Source organism: Talpa occidentalis, unplaced genomic scaffold (assembly GCF_014898055.3).
Source record: "Talpa occidentalis isolate TD23 unplaced genomic scaffold, MPIMG_talOcc4v2.1 talOcc4.6, whole genome shotgun sequence".
Lineage (NCBI taxonomy): Eukaryota > Metazoa > Chordata > Mammalia > Eulipotyphla > Talpidae > Talpa > Talpa occidentalis.
The window spans coordinates 115,257,045-115,269,344 of NW_023604972.1; the positions used below are offsets into that span (position 1 = coordinate 115,257,045).

The window sequence follows — 12,300 nt, forward strand, 5'->3', positions numbered from 1 at the left end:
AAATAACTTTTTTTTTTAATATTTATTTATTTATTTATACAAGCACTGGGTACAGTCAGAAGTCGTGAGGGTGAGAGAATTCACCAGAGCCAGAGCGGAGAGCAGAACAGGCAGACAGACGAAGTACACTGCTGAGGGGAGCAGCGGGCGGCAGGAGAGGTCTGCGCGCCATGTGGGACCCTCGCCCTACGGCCAGGGATCGATCTGGCATCGCAGAGGCTGCGGGCAGCTTCACAACCCAGTGCTCAACTGCTGTGCCACCAGGGAGGCCCGGGAGTAAATAACTTTTAATGCACACAGTGAGGGGACAGATGGGCTAAGCAGCTTATTTTGGTAATTATTTCACAATGCATATGTAGATCAAAACATCATGTTGTATACCTTAAATATATATAATTTTTATTTTTCAATTACACCTCAATGAAGCTGAAAAAAAGAATTCAAATAAATCTCTCCTTTCCCCACATTTTTATAACACTTACCAGTTCTGTCAATATAAATCTTATTACAAATGACATCACAGAACAGTAAGGCATATACAAGTCTACCAATCTCGGCTATCATGTTAACTCGCCAGGGGAGCAAGCAGATCATAGATGATTTCTCTCTCTAGGGTTGAGAGCCTAGTATTTAAGAGATAAATATTTATATATTAATAATATGTTAAATTAATAAGGATCTACACACAAGCTTCACTAAGGCTAAGGAAAAATTAATACAACATCTTAAATAAATGCAATGCAAATGAATGTATTTCTAAATCTCTATCTGAACATTACAGTGTACCAAAAGTTGCCCCTCACTTTTAGGTGCCAAATAAAATATTTTTCCCCAGGATTTTGGGCCATAATAATATTTTTCATAAAGTAGGGGGTTGGAGATAAGATTTATTTTTAGGAAGCTTTGCAGCATCCTCCACACTGCATGTAGCAGACATCCCAAGAAACACTTTCCTTACGTCATCATATGAATGTCACTACCAGAACTTCTATAAATAGAAATGCCAGGACAGAAGTTTTAGCATAAAGGAAGTAGTTGCTTAAGAAATATCTTATGTATAGTAAATATTTAAATCATTTAAGAATAATTAAGATAGCCATGTCCTTCAGGCAAGAAATCGTGACCCAAGAAAATAAAACATGAAATCTTTATTTGTACTCACAAAGATATTACAGTTGAAGAGTTATTTGAGGAATAAAGGATTCTGCTTCCTCTCTTCTGTCCTTGAATTTGACTTCAGTTTTCACTCTGTTGAGTGACTTTCCCTTCTGGAGGTGATTTTAAGATCAAGAGCAGGAGAGCAGACTAGATGGAATGGCCAGCAGAGTAGGACAGATCAAAGAGACTTCTTCCCAATCCACATATGTGGTGGAGTAGATACATACTATCATTTTCTCATTCTTTTCATTCATTTATTTCAATAATTGGCACCTACTGAATATCAGAAACACTGCTAGGTACTAGGTATGTCCTGAGAAGTACAAAGACCCACCATATATCCTAGTAGAGCTTACATTGACTGGGGGCAGTTAGACAATAAAGAGGTCAGTTGGCAACTATAAATTAAAGCTGGTCAGTTCAGGTCATGAAAGGGATGCTGTTTAGAATGGTGTGGGGGATGGTTACCTTAGGTCATGTGGTCAGAGAACATTCTAGGTGAGGAAGTCACAGTTGAATTGTTGCCCAGCAAATGAATGAAGCAGATCATGATATTAGTGGTGATGGGAGGAAACACTTGAGTTGGAAAAGGCTCTGTGATTTTGCCAGAATGAAAGAAATCAGTGTGCTGAAGCTTGGAGTCTGAGGGCACAATGTGGAGACAAGATCTGGGAGCTAAAGGGAAGATAAGTGTTGTGGGATTTGTTTAACTCCTGGTAGGTAGATTCAAGATTTTTTTTTTTTAAGTGAAATGAGAAGTCAGTGAAGGCTCTAAGTAAAGAAATAACTTGATCCCATTTATATTTTCACAAGAGATTTGAGGTGTTGCTAAGGACAGAAAGAGAGGCAGGAGGGCAGGAAGAGATACTGGAGGCTATTGTAGTCCTCGGGCTCTAGAAGAGGAGAAGGGGGTGGCTTGAGTAAGGGGTAGTAGTGAGGCCAGTGAGAAGGAGAAGGATGTGGGATCGAGGTGGAAGATGGAAGAGGCAAAACTCAAAGACAGATTCACTGTGGAGGGTAATAGACAGGAATGAGTGGAAGGGTGGATGATGCTTAGGCTTCTGATTTTGATGGTAAAACCATTTTACCAAAATGGGGGAAACTAGGTAAATAAACGGGCAGGGGATTTTGAGGTGAGTTAAACATCACCTTGCTTTAAAATTAAATAGCCCCTTTTAAAAAGCAAAATAAGCATAGTACAGTGAAAATGCATGCAAAATTCCCTCATATACTTTCTCTCTTTCACATGCACATACCTGTGAAAAACTACAAATTCAGAACACCTTGAAACCCATTATTTAATTGGTAGCAGGTGCCCGATGCAGCCATAATCCCTACCATACAGGTTTGCCAGCTCTATTTATTGTGCCCTTGCTGTAATTTTTTTCATGGCAGCAACAAGGTCATAAAAATTAGCTAGCGGTTTTCAAAGTACAGTTGATCCTTAAACAATGCAGGCTTTAAGGGCAGCAATCCCTGTGCAGCTGAATAGCCACATATAACTTGACTCACAAAAATTTAACTACTACTATTTAAAACTATTGACTAAAACTTTACCAATAATATAAACACCTGAGTAATACATATTCTGTATGTTTTGTGTATTAATACTTCTTTCTTACAATAAAGTAAGCTAGGGAAAAGATATTACTAAGAAAATGAGAAGGAAGAGAAATTATATTCACATATTTACTGAAAAAAAAATCCATGTATAAGTGGACCTGCACAGCTTAAGCTTATTGTTCAAGAGTTAACTGTAGGCTAATCTAAATAAATTAATAAGCATTTGTGTTCCAATAACACACACATTTGTACATGGTTACGTACACACACACATACACACACATATATATATACACACACATAAACTGGAAGAAAACTGTTATTTCATCCTTACATAACAACATTATATACTGTGGTTTGGATGTATGTACCTGTGAGCACCGCAGAGGTGCTCAAATCATGTCTTCAGTGAAATACACTGTATTCAGAAATCAAACTAATATCAAGAGGCATGCTGTATGGGTCTATGTGTCCAAGAAGGTGAATATTCACAACACCTATTCCTTCTTTTGGTGACTTTACTGCATACCATCTAGAGCTGGTGCATGTGGAAGAGATCATTATAGAATTGATCATTTCCACATTAGCATGACCATGTATCAAGTGGCATCACTACCTTCATTAAATGCCCAGGGAAGCTGACTGACAGCAAGAACATGAATCACACTCCTGAAGACAGTGTCACAATAGGTTGTCAGCCCTATATTTTAAAATCCACCTGTGATGGCTAAATTTATGTGCTGTTTTGGCTAGGTTATGGTAACAAATGTTTGATAAAATACATTCTAAATGAAGCTGTGAAGAGTGTTTAATATTTAATTCAGTAGACTTTGCACAAAGCAGATTATCCTTCATCAGGTGCATAAACTTCATCCAGTTAATTGAAGGTCTTAAGAGAGAAGACTGAGGTCCAGAAAATGAAAGAATTCTGCCTTAGCCTGCATTGGATTCAAGACCACAACACTAGCTCTTCTTGGGGGGTCTCCAGCTTGATAGCCTGCCAAGCAGATTTTGGACTTACAAGCCCCTACAGTCTCTTAAAATATAGATAGATAGATAGATAGATAGATAGATAGATAGATAGATAGATAGATTTTTTTTTTTTTTTTTAAACCTTTATTTATTTATTTATGCAAGCGCTGGGTACAGTCAGAAGCACAGGAGGGTGAGAGAATTCACCAGAGCCAGAGCGGGGAGCAGAGCAGGCAGAAGGACTGAAGTACACTGCTGAGGGGAACAGCGGGCGGCAGGAGAGGTCTGCGCGCCATGTGGGACCCTCACACGGTGGCCGGGGATTGAACCGGAGCTGCAGAGGCTGCTGGCAGCTTCGCAACCCATTGCTCAACTGCTGCGCCACCGGGGAGGCCCGATAGATAGATTTTCTATTGCTTCTGTTTCTCTGAAGGCTCTGACTAATACAGACTAATATACCACCAAATCTACCTTTTAGTTACTTCTATTCTGACTTCTCGTTCTGCTTAAATGTGGATCTTCGTTTTTAAATACAGAAACTAGAAGACCAACAATTCTTCCATAATTTGTCTTTGGCAGTCCTCCTACTTCATTCTAAAATATTATAGTAGATGACTTAAGACAAATCAAAACAAACCAGATCAGTAACACTGCATTCGAAATGCTCTCTCAATTTCTAATGATGTCACTCTTATCACATCCCAGATATCATGAAAAGGATAATGGCATTTTAATGTTTATATGGAAAGAAAACCAAATCATTCTAGAAAGCAGTTATCGAGGCTACCAAAAGAGAATTCTATTCGATACTAAACACAGTTGTTAGAGGCACAATTGTGACCTTCACAAAAATTCATCTGCAAAAACCCTAACACCTGGTACTTCAGAATATGACTGTATTTGGAGATAGGATCTTTAAAGGAGTGATTAAAATTAAATTAAGTCATGGGGGCAATAAAGCAACTGGACTGATGTCCTTATAAGAAGAGGGAGTTTAGACAGACAGAGAAACATCAGGAGTACATATTCACAGAGGACAGTCCAAGCAAGAATATGGTGAAACATGGGCTATCAGCAGCCCAAGAAGAGCGGTCTCAGGAGAACTCAAACCTGCTGACTCTTTGATCTCAGTCTTCTAGACTTTAGAACAGTAAGAAAATTAATTTGTTGTTTAACTCACAGTCTGCACTGTGTTTTTATGACAGCCCTAACAAATTAATAGTCGAAATCAAAGTCCTATTTAAAACTTGAATTCTATAGAGCAAGAAATGCTTCTCTTGCTCCCCAATTCTCACACACACACACACACACACACACACACACGAGTTTCAATGTCTTTCTGATACACGTTTCGGATAATAGAACATTCAATCAGATACATTCCAACTTTCATTCTTCAGATTACATTTCCTTAGAACAGTGAAGAAGAAGAGCAATGTGGAAAGAAGGGAGTTATACCCTGCTCCAAAAAGTTTTGAGGTCACCCACTGAAATATTGTACATTACATACAGCAATAAATTGGCCACAGGGAAATGTGATTTAGGGAAAGCAGGATGAGGGGTGAAAAGAGAAAATAAAAGTGAGAAGTTAAGAGAGAGCTGGAATAGGAAAGTAATAACTCATGTCCAGTCTAAATCTAGATGGCTTTTAAATATTTGAAAAATTTGAAGCAGTTTTTCTTTGTTTTGTATCAGACCAGTAGTTAAGGTCATATTTTTTCCTCCCAAAATATCACCATCAGTTTTGCTATAGATTGTCACACTATATAAGTAAATGGTTGGATGAATTTCATTTAATCATCTAAGAGTTTATGCTGAAACTTTCTTTAGGCAGATTAGTTAGAAGCAAAAGGATATTCTCCAGTGACTTATGATGAATTCTTCGAGTGTGAAAATACTCCTCTCTGTTGTTTATAGATAAGGACTTTTCAAAGTGGTCTGTGCATTTGAGAAATAAAGGGAATGGAAAATTTCTCTAAGTAGGGCACATTTCTGATGACTAAGATTAGTACATTATGTCTACTCCAAACTAAGTCAATAATGGATCATTCTCAGATAAGCACACAAAAGTGGGTTATATATAACTTAAAGCTGAAATAGCAGACATCAATTAACTAATTTAGTTCACTAGAGAATGGGTCCAGAGAAACCAAAAACTCCCACAAACCTAAAAAATAACTGACTAGGATAGGATGACTTTCATCCAATGATCACATTAAGGTCATTAACAACTACAGGAAATGACTGACCCATTCATAGTTTCTAGGGAACAGCAAATGGTGCAGAATCTGAATTGCATAATGCAGTTTATCTTTCAAGTTTTTTTTTTTTCATGATCCAAGAGAAAAATTGAGTACTCATTATGTGAGAGGAAAATCAAACTAGAGCATGTCATAAATTTGTAGAGCGCAATATTGGAAAACATCTCGAAAGTGACACAGCTGTGATAAATAAGCAAAGTCTCTTAAATTCATTGCAAACAGTTTTTGTTCAATATCTTTAAATCTTGTGATTTCGTTTTTAGCAAAGTTGCCAAAATGTATTTTTCAAAGGGTTTCAAGGAAGAGTTTAAAGCAGCAACTTTCCAAATTCCACAGAAATTGAATAAAAACAGTATTTTATCTGGAAATGAAATTCATATAAAATGTGTCATGTTTTGCCTTTTTTCATGGGGAAACTAAGATAGTAAGATCATATTTTTTTAATCATTCTAGACTACAAACATTTGAAAATGTTAGAACTTTTCAAAGTGTTATTAAAACTATAAATGGAAGTGAAAAAGCATAATCTCCCTTTCATAAAAATGTAATTATAACTTATTTGAAACTATTTTACTTAAAATGCATAAGCTCTTTCTTAACAAAAAAAGGGAGGCTGGACTTTCAGGTGCTTTCACTGCCCAGGATTGTCCCTTGGGATATATTTCAGCATATTTCTCCACTACTTCCTACTATTGGTCGAGCTAGTATCATAGAAGAGATCCAGCCTCCACAATGTAATACAGGGACTCACTGATGAGTCAAAAGCTTTGCATTATAGCTCTGTTTCTTGTTTGTGAACTCACTTAAGTTGTTCCACATCTCTAAGGAATATGTAAGTTGCCAATGAAGATAGTATTCTGTTTAAATGTTTATTGATTTGAGAACAAGAATGCTGAGATAATCTATAAGAAAGACATCTTAAACCAAAACAGAATACTGCTTTATTACAATATTTTACTGCTCTGATTCATCTATAAAATTTTTCTCAACTTCAACAGTTATTTAGATATTGCAGGGTTTTTTCCCCCCACTTCAACAGCAAAGAAAATTTTCCATCAACAGCAATGGAATAAAGAAACTTCTTTGAGAAGTCCCTGTATTTTCTACTTCAGCCTATTCTACCAAATCCAGGTAAACTGGCTACTCTGAAGATACTGGCCCTGTGAAAGAGTGTGTGACCAAGTGTTGTAGTGAGATTCCAGGGGGCAGCTTGTGCGCACAGGTCAGAGCCAGATGGATCAAGAGTCAAACACAGGATTTGAAAATCCCCTCCACAAGCCCTTTGATGGGGACCTGTACACAGCTGGCATTTCAATTGCACTGCAGGTGACTCACCTCTTTAACTCATAAGGAACAAAAAAGCAAAATTGCATTATCTTAGTTAAGGTTGGCACATTCTGTAATGGGGAGCTACTGGTCCTCTAGCAAATTAGGGTTAGAAATACCTTCATAAAGGGCCTCCCTGGTGACGCAAGAGGTTAAGTCTTAGTTCTATCAGCAGCCACTGTAACATGAGTTCGATTCCCAGCCAGGGAGCTACCCTACATGGCCACGTGGACCTCTTCTGACTTGCCCACTGCTCCCCTCAGCAGTGTATTTCAGTAGATCTGCCTGTTCTGCTCCCCACTCTGTCTCTAGTGAATCCTTTTATCCCCCACACCTCTGTCCTGTACCCCAGTTCTTGTATGCATAAATAAAAATAAATCTTTTTTTTTAAAGAAATACCTTCAGAGAGCATCTAGTCAAGTGGTTTCCAAAGTTTTTTTAGTATACAATGTCTTTTATCAAATGAAGTCTTAACCTAAATGCTGATTTGTTAGAGGACAGTCTAGAAGTGGCTCTGTCTTGGCTGGGACAGGGGAGGTGGAATTTACTCACTCAGTGCCCTCACTTCCTGCCAGGAAACATACATAAGCTTTAGTGGAATGTATTTTGAAAATAACTTATCTCCTCTATCATTCTACAGGCAAGAGTGTTAATGCCCTCTACTGGGATGACTTGGGTGTAGGAGAAACTGGGTTGGTAAATAAAATAGAAAAATGAAGTGTGTACCTGAAAAATAAGTTGCAGCCACAAAGTAAATCATAGGAAGATTTGGGGTAGACAAATTCAGAACAAATTCTGAAATGGGGGTAGACAAATTCAGAACAACAGTTCTCAAACTTCTCTTGTCACATCAACTGATTCAAAGTTATTAGGGATTCTAAAAACCTTCAGTTCCTTTAATTTTTATCACTTCATGCTACTTTAATAAGAAATAAAAATGATAAACTTTAAAATATTCATTCATTCACTTAAAATCAGCCCATTACATATTAACAAATGTAATCTATTTTAAAGAAAAGTAACTATATTTTCAAACATTTGCAAATGTCCGCCTCTATCAAATATAGATGGATTATGAAATCTCTTTTGCATTCAGCTTTTGTATTCAGCTGCTTTGTTGTCATACTTTTTACAGCCTTGGTAAAGCCACAGTAGGTGTGTGAGTGTATGAGAATACAAAAGGCAAGTGAAATCCTCTTATTGTTACGGAAACTGTTTTGGCCTCATGGACCCCCTTAAAGGGTCTCCAGAACCTAGAAAGAGCCCCAGACCATACTTTGAGAACTGGTGACTTAGAGAGCTTTTGAAAATACTGTTTCCCTGTCATTCTTTTCAGTAGAGGCAGTGCTTCTTGAAAACTGCTCAGAAGGATACATCAAAGTACAGTAACAAAGACCAAAACAATATTTGAAATTCAGTATGGCCCTTTGATTTGTGTTAAGAAAAGGAGACATATGTTTGTCCATTTACTTTCTGACTGTGTAGAGAGAATGAAGAGTAGGTATAGGAGATAAATGTCATTTCAATCAACAAACACAAAGTAGGAAAAAAGAAATATTATCACCACTGTACCTGAAAAATATAAGATAAGGTTGTTATCACCTGGAAGAAGTACAAGTAATACACCTACTGAGAGATTTCATATTCCTTGAGGTTCTTGGTTCCCTAGAAGAGAATTTCTCTGATTGCAAGATGGGATTGCTGTGAGCAACTACAACATTGTAAGAAATCTGTTTTACTTAGAAACTAGACTTTTTAAGGCTTTTTGTAATTGGTTACAATGTGTGATTATTTTTAGGTGCTCCATGCCAGGCATTTAGAATTCAATAATCATCTTTGGAATGACTTAGCAGTCTGTCCACAAGAACTCTGTAGACTCTGAATGTTAAACTTACTATTCTCCTTCCTTTCAAAAATGGATTGCATGTTGAGCTGAAACACTTGTCCTCATTTCTCTTAATGTATCTTTTGTGTACCCCCAACATCCAAACTCTCAAGTCTGTGCCCACATAATAACCTAGGGAGGTCTCTTCAGGGGTGCAGGCTCTGATCAAGGCAGCCCAGGAGTGGTGGACCCATCTCTACACACCACACACACACATATGCATGCACACACACACACAGGGAATGAAAGACACTTTAGGCTCAGGAAATTTCTATCTTTGTGAAAACAACACTTAACAAAGTTCCACTTGGTTCAGGAGAACAACCATAATGCATTTTAAAATCTGGAACGCAGCTATATACTTTTTTCCTGAGCTGATGGCCAAGAGAATGAGAAATATAAGGAACAACACTGTATTAGAAATTCAACTCATGCAACCTTAGGTAAGAAAAAAATCAATCTTATGAAATCACACATATTTTTCAACATTTCCTTTCCTACATACTGTAAATAATACATTTCATTATATTATGAATAATAGCTTGTTAGAAATGAAAAGAAGGAAGCAATAAAAGTAGGAGTGGGGTAAACAGCATAGATAAAAATCTTCAAGTGTAATCTTTCCTTGTGCTTCTACCCTTTCTTTTTGTAAAACCCACTTCAGTCAATAAAAATGTGAATGCATGTGAAATTGAAAAGTTCTAAGAGAAGTACATTTATGACTACTTTGGAAGCTTCAAGCCTCCAATATTTATTTTTATGATTTGAATGTTACCGTGACAGATACAACATTAACATTTGTAGGATCTAATAGGGACACCAACAGTGGAGCTGCATGTGCATGCAAATAGCATGTCCCACAAGAGGAACGTGTCAAGTGAACAGTGACATACACCAGAAAACTGCTGGCATTTAGGGATTAGTGTAATATGGAAAAGTAATGAGGCAAGCAGAAAAAAATAGGTTAGGTAACTGTGTCTTAGAAACTTACTAGTCTGGAAAATTTACATTACTGTTTTCATTTTTCTAAACTGAAAATACATAGTATAGTCTTACTGGAAAAGTTTGTGTCTATATATTTAATAGGAGGCACTGACTTGCCATGTAAATGACCCATCAGGGAACAGAGAAGAAAGGACCAGCTATGGGGTTGAAATGACCTCAGTGGAAGCTGACATAATGCAGAGGTGAGAATTTGCTGTGTTCTGTCACTGTTGCCCACTGATCGCTACCAGAGGACCGGCGGCTCCCGGCTTCAGCCTGCAGCAAGGGCACCTGAGTGGTCTTTCTGGGGGGTAGGGAAGTAATTAAGAAAAAGTGAATATAAATCTATGAAACCTAATGGGGTGGCAAGAAGTCGTTGTAGCTGCGTGGCCACAAGCAAGTCCGAGTCCCCTCGTCTGATCTGTGACCTGTGATGTGACAACATACCCAGCAGCACAGAGAGAAGGCATGGGACGTGAAGCTTTTCTTCCTGAAATGCCAATCTTTTGACTTCCCTTCTTTTCTAAGGCTCTCCTGGTATTCTCTGGAAGTCAACTCAGTGACATGATAGCTGGTACACCAATACTCACAAAATTTTATAAGAACTTGATTAGAATTTTTAATGAAGACATAACAAATAGAGATTTGTTTTGATAAGCGAAAAAGAAATATATAATCCTTATCTTTAAGATTCTTTCCAGAACATACATATAAAGGCCTTTCAAGAATACATTGTTTAGTTTGTGTTTCAGAGAGAACTGATCAATGTTCTCTATGCAGAGACATGGGGGAGGGGAGGGGAGGGGAGGGGAGGGGAGGCACTATTGGGACCTACTATGGACCTCATTTCTCTTTACTTCCCATTTAGTTTTATACATTGTTAGACCCTCTTCTGGTTCCAGAGGACTTTTCTCTTCTCTTTGCCAAATGGTTGTAACAGCAGCCACCATGAGTGTGGGGGTAGAGATCAGAGAGTCATCCCCTCTAAGCTCGTCTCTTTTCCATTCCTTGCTTATGAAATTCCTATTTTTCTGTCTTCCCACTATGTACGTTTCTGTGGCCAGCCTGAAAATAACTCTTGGACCTTGTTAACCATCTCTGTGAAGCATGAGGCTCACTTTCCCTGGAATCACACACCTGGCCTTAGACATGCCTCACGTCTGCCCCAAAACGTGCCTCTGGAGAATAGAATGCTTCTGGGATTTTCTTCCCAAGTAATTCTTGGTATGGCTGAAGGCTCTGGTTGGCCTTAAACAAATTCTGTCACCTGCTTTTCCTGGCAAAGATCCTCTGTGGAAAGCAAATCCCAAGGAAACCACATTGCTCTGCTGGAACTTTCTGGTTTCCTTGGTTTAAACAACCCCTCATAGCTCACAGAGCAGCAAAAAAGGGGAAGTGGCAAAGTCTCTTTTTATCTTGTACTCTCTTCTCTCTGGGCAAGGCTTATAAAATATTGCTGAAATTTATAAAGTGCTATAACATTTGAGTTATTTTTAATCCACCTTTGGGTTCTATAGCAATAAAAATACAGGCAGTGATGAAGCAATGGTCAATAAAACAATCTTTTATTGCTGTAGAATCAACCTATGTGAGCCCGAATCTAAAGCACCATGTATCTTAGGTAACTAACAATGAAGTGCACCAAGGCAGCTCCCTCTATTAGATAATTTCTTGTCCTTAATTAATAAAACTGTAAAAATGAAATTTTTGGACATATACAAATGTGCAACATTACCTAAAGTTTTGAAACAAAGAAAAGCCACCCAAAAGTTGCTACTATCATCATTTGTGTTTATTTCCTAATTTGTGGAGCATACTATTTCTCATCTTACTTTTTTATACACTTAGTGTGCCCCAGAAATATCTTTTTCTATGAAGTTTTTATAATTGTTATGTTTGATAGCATCGCACATTATTTTCTCCTTTAAGCAATCTGATTTCCTTCTGTGACTCCATTTTTCAGTTATCCTAGTTAATATGGAATCATAAGCTCTCTTCTTAACCTGATATATTCAGCAGAGAAGAATTATTGTTCCATCCAGTCTATGGTTTTCATGAAGCCTTAGAAGCACAGGTCCAAAAAAGCAATGCTTAAGAGCACTAACACATTTTTTTTTTTTTTTTAGGGTTGTGCCTGCTGCTACAGAATCC

General features: G+C 37.7%; 1 long non-coding RNA gene across 1 annotated transcript; it reads left to right on the forward strand.

Annotated features, from left to right (window-relative positions):
- Window positions 1-1,664: 1,664 nt before the first annotated feature.
- LOC119260925 (uncharacterized) lies at window positions 1,665-12,300 on the forward strand. The gene is made up of 3 exons (XR_005128857.2): window positions 1,665-1,874; window positions 10,252-10,352; window positions 12,276-12,300. It is a non-coding gene; the product is annotated as an uncharacterized LOC119260925 (long non-coding RNA).